We start from the raw sequence: 7436 nt of genomic DNA on the forward strand, positions 1-7436 counted from the left end.
CCAGGAAGTCAGCCCATAGTGCTTTTGTGGCTTCCCCTGGGTGGACCTTGCACCACTGGATAGAGGGCAGCTTTGTATTCTGAGGCCTGGGCATGCATGTGTGTGTGTGTGTGTGTGTGTGTTGGGGATGGTGGAGGGTGAGGGGGTGGGGGCGGGGTCTCTGCTTCCCAGGCCTCTCCTGTGTCTCCTGGAGCTCAGCCTGCAGCCACCAAGCCAGAGGGCCAGCAGGACAGTCACGACATGGCTGTGGCCCAACAGGAAAAGAGATGGGCCAGCCCTGTCTTCCCCTATTTGATGGGGAGGTGGTGGGATGGCTGAGGGGTTGCTTTACACACTAGACACTGGACAGAAAGAATCAACACGCCGGGAATCTCCTCTAAGACACTGAGCTTTAAGACACTCAAAAAGCTCTCTCCTGCTATACACCAGCCCGCACACTTTACTCCTCTGACATCATCTATCTCGGTGTGCTTCAATCTCATTTCTCAATCAATCAGTGGTATTTACTGAGTGCTTACTGTGTGCCGAGCACTGTTCTAAGCATTTAGGACATGGACTGTATCCAACCTGATTATCTTATATCTACCCCAGCGCTTAGAACTTTCATTCATTCATTCAATCGTATTATTGAGTGCTGTGTGCAGATCACTTTATTAAGTGCTTGGAAAGTACAATTCGGCAACAGGTAGAGATAATCCCTACCTAACAATGGGCTCACAGTCTAGAAGGGGGAGACAGACAAAACAAAACAACTTGACAGGTATCAATAGCATCAAAATTGTGCTTTGCACATAGTAAATACTTAACAAATACCACAGGACACTTGGGAGAGCAAAATATAACAGAGTTGGTAGACACAATCCCTGCCCACAGTGATTTTATATTCTATAGGAAGTGCTCAACCCTAGGAGGAGGAGCCTGGTCCTCGGGCGGGGGAAGTGGCCATGGGAAGACATGGAATGTGTCATCCAGGAATATATCAAAATCTCTGCATGGGCTAGTGTGGTTCAACTCTGGAATTGGGAGTGTGGCTTTCTGACAATGAAACCAGTTCATCTGGAGGTTCCTGTTAGCAGAGAAGCAGTGTGGCCTATTGGATGGACCACGGGCCTGGGAATCAGAAGGATCTGGACTCTAAACGCAGCTTTGCCACTTATCTTCTGGATGACCTTGGTCCAGTCACTTCACTTCTGTGGGCCTCAGTTTCCTTATCAATAAAGTGGGCATTAAGACTGTCAGCCCCATGTGGGACATGGATTGGTTTTAATTTGATTAGCTCGAGTCTACCCCAGTGTCTAATACAGTGCCTGGCACATAGTCAACACTAAACAAATACCATGGGAAAAGAAAGATGGAGTCAAGTGACCAATCAGTCCATTCAGACACTGTGGGCTCATTGCAGTCAATTCTTCAATCAATTGTATTTATTGAGCGTTTACTGTGTGCAGAGCACTGAATTAAGAGCTTGAGAGAGACCAATATAAAAGAGTTCGTAGACACGTTACCTGCCTACAAGGTGTTTACGGGGTAGAGGGGGACAGACATTATTATAAATAAATTACAGATCTATGCGTAAGTGCTGTGTGACTGAAGGTAGGGTGAATAAAAGGTGCAAATCCAAGAGCAAGGGTGACGCAGAAGGAAGTGGGAGAAGAGGAAATGAGGGCTTAGTTGGAGGAGGCCTTTGCACGTCTGCACATTTGCTCATTCCTTTCTGATGGTCTGAAAGTAACTAACGGGTGAGCGTATTGCACATGCTCAGAACCCTGGGCTATGCTAAAGGAAAAGATACCCTGAGAGAGCATTTCCCTCCGTAAAATGGAAATGTAAGTTGGCAGTGTTGATATCAAGTAGAGGACTCGTTAGCAGATGGCTTTAAAAGAGATTTGGGATTTCCTTCTGGCTGAGGCAGCCAGTCAGTATCCACGTGCCGTGATGGGACCATCGTGCAATCTTCCCCTCCCTCTTTCCATTTGGAAGGAAATCTCGGCTGAGAGGGATGCTTATGAAGGATCTCGGTGAATTTAATACCCATGAAATGAAACTCTGACTCTTCCGGTCTCTCAGAGAACCTCTTCAAAGGGCCAATCACCATGGTGGAGCTCAAGGGGGCAGGAGAGAGGGTGAAGAATATAGCGCTGGGCCTGGTGACTTGAAAGCCAAGCCTGTGGTGTTCCCCTTGGCATGTTCTTTAAAAGCTCTCATCCGTCTACAATGGCAGAGCTACTTCAGAGCCTCTGAAAACCCTTCATGTGTTGCTGTAATTATACTGCGACTAAGGACAGTTGAGAATCATTCGGCAGTAAATCAATGCAAACGCAGTCGCCGATCTGGCCGGAGATTTATCTGTCACTTGTCAACCACTGGAGGATCCACACGACAGGCCTTAAGGCAAACCTACACACTCGGTTCTCCCAGGATGTGCCCGAAGCAGAAAAATCTGACCAAGTTGGGGCCCGGGAGGCAGTGCTGTCCAGCAGAAAGACCCTGGGTCCGTGGGAGTGAGGAGGTCGGGCCTGCTGGTGGCCTTGGCCAAGACAGTTTACCATTCTGGGCTTCGATGTAAAATGGGAAGCCCGATCTCTGCTTCTCCCAAGCCTGGTGGGAGGGAAAATAGGGATAACTGATGTGGAAATGTGCTGTGGGAAATTTTAGGAAAAATAGCTCACCTTAATTCAAGGTGTGGCTGCTGTTCCTGATCTTTTATCAGCAGAACCGACCCACTTGCAGAAGCCCATCACAAAGGGGAGGAGAGGGGGCAATGTTTATATTCCTAGAACACCTTAGACCTGAAGGCTGAATGGGAGAGATTTTCCCGGTTTCTTTTTCCCTTTCCCTCAACCTCTGAGACCTGTGATCTGCTCCCGGGAGACTGGGGAGGAAAAGGATGGATGAGTGGAGAAACCTGAGAAAAGCAGTGTGAGAAGTACACGAGGCAGAGCAGTATAGCCTAGTGGATAGAACATAGGTTTGGCAGTCAAGAAGGACCTGCGCTCTAATCCCGGCTCTGCCACTTGTCTGCTGTGTGACCTTAGATGAGTCTCTACACTTCTCTGTGCCTCAGTTACCTCATTTGTAAATGGGGATTAAGATTGTGAGCCCCATGTGGGATTAGGGACTATGTCCAACCTGATCACCTTGTAACTACCCCACCTTTGAAACAGTGCTTGTCACATGGTAAGCGCTTAACAAATACCATAATTACTATTAATTATTAAACCCACAGGGTTTGTTTAGCAAGGATCAGAGTCTGGGAGCTGAAGAGATAGAGAAGCAGTTTGGCGTAGTGGATAGAGTACGGGCATGGGAGTCAGAAGGTCCTGAGTTCTAATCCCAGCTCTGCCACTTGTCTGCTGTGTGACCTTGGTTGAGTCACTTCACTTCTCTGGGCCTCAGTTACCTCATCTGTAAAATAGGGACTAAGACTCTGAGCCCCATGTGGAACAGGGACTGTGTCCAACTCGATTTGTTTGTATCCACCCCAGTGCTTAGTACAGTGCCTGGCACAAAGTAAGTGCTTAACGAATACCATGATGATTGTTAAGAGTCGTGTTGAAAGTGTCCTTGGGTGGGGGAGTGGGATTTCATTAAAGGAACCTTTTTGGGCAGGGGGCAGGAACAAAGTTGCTGGAAATTGCTGAGGAGAGCGATTGTGCCTACCAACTCTATTGTACTGTCCGCTCCCAAGTGCTTAGTACAGTTGAGCATACAGTCCTCGCTCAATAAATCCCATTGATTGATCAACTGCTGGAGAGTGAAACCTAACAGCTGATGTGGAGAAGGCTCCTCAGACAGTCTCGGGTTCAGGCGTATTCCTGACATACAATGATCGATCAGGAAGACCGGATCTGACTTCAATGAGACACTGGGAGCACATCAACCCGGCGATCCAGTAGTGGCACTCATTAAGCACCGGCTCCGAGGGGACTGAAGGCCCCGAGCTAAGTGCTTGGGACAGTTCAATAGAGTGAGAAGACATGATCCCTGCCCTCCAAGAGCTTACAGTCTACCGTGGGCAGAACACTGGGCTAAGCCCTTGGGAGAATTCAACAGAATTCTGATAATCCTGTTCTGAACATTGGCTTGGCCTTGATCTGCCCCCTGCAGCCCCAGATGGGCAGGAAAGACCAGGAAATGGGCTGGGGAGCTCAGGAGAACCAGGGGAACTGGAAGACGGTCTTGAGCTCCAGATTCAGAGCTCGGGCAACCGATTTGGCCCAGAGACTGGCAAATCAGCCCTCTCTACAGCCCCTTGCACTTTGGCCAGCCCCACTGACCCAGCTGACTGATCACAACTCCCGGGCTGGGCCAGATCGGCTCAGAACCATGTTCCGATGCTCTCGCCGAGTTTCTTTAACAGCCCCATAAATGGCAGGCCCAGGAGAAGCCCCATTCCTCGGACAACGGAGCTGGACAACGAAGCTGGCCCCTGGAGATGTGTATCGAGGGGGCGGTGTCTGTGAGATGGTGAGTGAGAATCGGGGCTGATCTGGGGCGGGTCCTACCCCGCCTGGAGTCCAACCATGTTGGGGTTTTGGAGCTACCGCAAGTCGCGACGCCCTCCTCCCTCCGCCTGTCAGCACCGTCGGTGCAGTGCCCTCCATCGCTTGGGTCCCGGAGGCTGATCTCTACCGCGGCGGGGGGGTGGGGGAGGAATCACCAGGGGTTAGAAGGTGCCGAATTGTCCAATCCATGTGTTTAGTACAGTGTTCTGCACGTAGTAAACGCTCAATAAATACGACTGAATGAAAGGTGATGTCTCGCGTGTGGAGAGCGGTGGGGACGATGAGACAGGGCGAAGAGAGCGTTTTGGGGGAAGAAGAGGGGGGGGTCTCGCTGCTTATGCCCCGTTCCTCCCGGAGTCACTCGAGGAGGGGGACCTTTTTTCTCTCCTGCGAAGGGGACGTGGGGTTGTCTGTCGTGGCTCTGGTGGAGGACCCACCTGGGATGCCGCACCTCTTCACTGGAGCTGTTCGGATCACGCCCGCCCCCAACCCCGGTCCTCACTGCCACCCACTCCTCTTTTATTCTCCCTTCTTCTCTAGCGGATCCTCAGCGATCTATGAAATCGATCGCACCAAATGCATGTGGTGTTGCGTTCCAAGGAGGTGGGGAAGAGAACCACTGACCCCCCTCCCCATTTCGATGGGGCGACCGGCCCTAGCTCAGTGCTACCCTGATTCGGTCCGGGCCTCCCCTCCTGTGCACCGCTTTCTTCATTCCCATCCCACCGGCCGCACTCCTCCCTGATCAGGTCCAGCTGTCCGGTCAGGGTCCATCCCCAACCGGGGGGGGGGCAGGGTTGGGGTGCGGGAGAGGATGGACCTATTGGGCTGCCACGCATGGTGGTAGAGCAGGTGGTGGGCGCAGGCTTCTTGGCTCGTCCCTACAGCGTAGCTCAGTTGACACAACACGGGCTTGGGAGTCAGAGGGCATGGGTTCTAATCCCGGCTCCACCACTTGTCAGCTGCGTGAGCTTGAGCAAGTCATTTAACTTCCCTGTGCCTCAGTTACCTCAGTTACCTGTAAAATGGGGATTAATACTGTGAGCCCCACGTGGGACAACCTGATCACCTTGTATCCCTCCAGCGTTTAGGATGATGCTTTGCACATAGTAAGCGTTTACCAAATACCATCATTATTATTATTATGTCTTTGTGGGCGGGGGGGGGGTGGGGCGTGGAGAGGCGCGATCTCCCAGCAGCTGGGGGCGCCCGCAACTTCACCCCCTCCACCTGCGACGTCTGGACGCCTTATCGTCCGGCCACCTGTTGGGTGCCGTCGACACCGGCCGAAGGCGCGCCACTCCCCCGCCCCACGACCCACACTCTGATCGTGAGTGGTCACTCGTGAGTGGTCACCGGGTCGGTCTGCACCTTCTCCGGGGGGTGGGACGGCTTTTGTGGTATTGGCGGGGGACACGTGTCGTGACGGTCGGTTGGGAGGAGGATGCAGGAGGTGACGTGGGAGAAAAAGTAAAGGCTTCACTGGGCGTTCCCGGTGCCCCCCCCGCGCCCCGCCCCGCCCCTCGCGCTCTCCCTCCCCTCTCTGCAGCCCCAGCCCACCGGGTTGTGGTCTCGCCTCCGGGGTGCGGAGCCCTGGCGACCGCCACCGCTCCCACTCGCACCTCCCACCCCAGCAGCAGCCGATGGGCGGCGGGGGGAAGTCGCTGGTTTTTTTTATAAATTTGAGTAGTTCTGTCAATTTTCCCGAGGCCCACCCGGGGGACGACCTTGTGTGGTGGGCCCGTTGATTCGTTTCTGCAACGAGTCGGGGGGAGGGCGGGCCCCACCTCCGATGGCGACGGATGTATGGGTGTCTGGGGTTGTGTGTGTGTGTGTGCGTGTGGGTGGTGTGGCGGCTCGTGTGCAGTCGCTGGGGGTCAGCGGCGAGGAGGACGAGGAGGTGGGGCTCTCGCCCGGGCGACCTCCCTCTTCTTCCCCCCCCGCCCCCGACCCCGCGACCACCTCCCCGCAGCCCGCTTCTTCTCTTGAGTGCTCCCGTGCTGGAGGAAGAGGCTACCTGGTTGATCCTGCCAGGAGCATATGCTTGTCTCAAAGGTTAAACCATACATGGCTAAGTATGCACGGCCGGTACGGTGACACTGCGAATGGCTCGTTAAATTAGTTATGGTTCCTTCGGTCGCTCGCCCTCTCTTACTTGGATAAATGTGGTAATTCTAGAGCTAATACATGCCGAGGAGCGCTGATCCCTTCCCGCCCTCTCATCCCTCCCCGCCCCTCGGGGAGGCGGAGGTGTGTGTGTGTGTGTAGGGGGGAAGGGGTGCATGCATTTATCAGACCAAAACCAACCCGGTTCCCCCCGATCTCTCTCTCTTTCTCCTCTTCTCTCCCGCCCTCCGGCCCCCACCTTCCCGCCCTCCTGGTTCCGCTCCTGCGGTGTTCATGCTGTGTGTGTGGTGGGGTAGGGGCGGGCGCCCGGCCGCTCCCTGGTGACTCTACATAACGCTGGACCGATCGCACCGTCCCCCTCATGGTGGCGATGATCCATTCGCACGTCTGCCCTATCAATGGTAATAATAATAATGTTGGTACTTGTTACGCACTTACTATGTGCCGAGCACTGTTCTAAGCGCTGGGGTAGATACAGGGTAATCAGATTGTCCCACCTGAGGCTCACAATCTTAATCTCCATTTTAGGCAGAGAAGTTAAGTGACTCGCCCAAAGTCACCCAGCTGACAGGTGGCGGAGCTGGAATTACTTGCCGTGCCTACCATGGTGACCACGGGTGACGGGGAATCAGGGTTCGATTCCGGAGAGGGAGCCTGAGAAACGGCTACCACATCCAAGGAAGGCAGCAGGCAGGCAAATTACCCACTCCCAACCCCGGGGAGGTAGTGTCGAAAAATAACAGTACAGGTCTCTTTCGAGACCCCGTAATTGGAATGAACACACTTTAAATCCTTTTCGCGAGG

This window comes from Ornithorhynchus anatinus, unplaced genomic scaffold, assembly GCF_004115215.2.
Source record: "Ornithorhynchus anatinus isolate Pmale09 unplaced genomic scaffold, mOrnAna1.pri.v4 scaffold_561_arrow_ctg1, whole genome shotgun sequence".
Classification (NCBI taxonomy): domain Eukaryota; kingdom Metazoa; phylum Chordata; class Mammalia; order Monotremata; family Ornithorhynchidae; genus Ornithorhynchus; species Ornithorhynchus anatinus.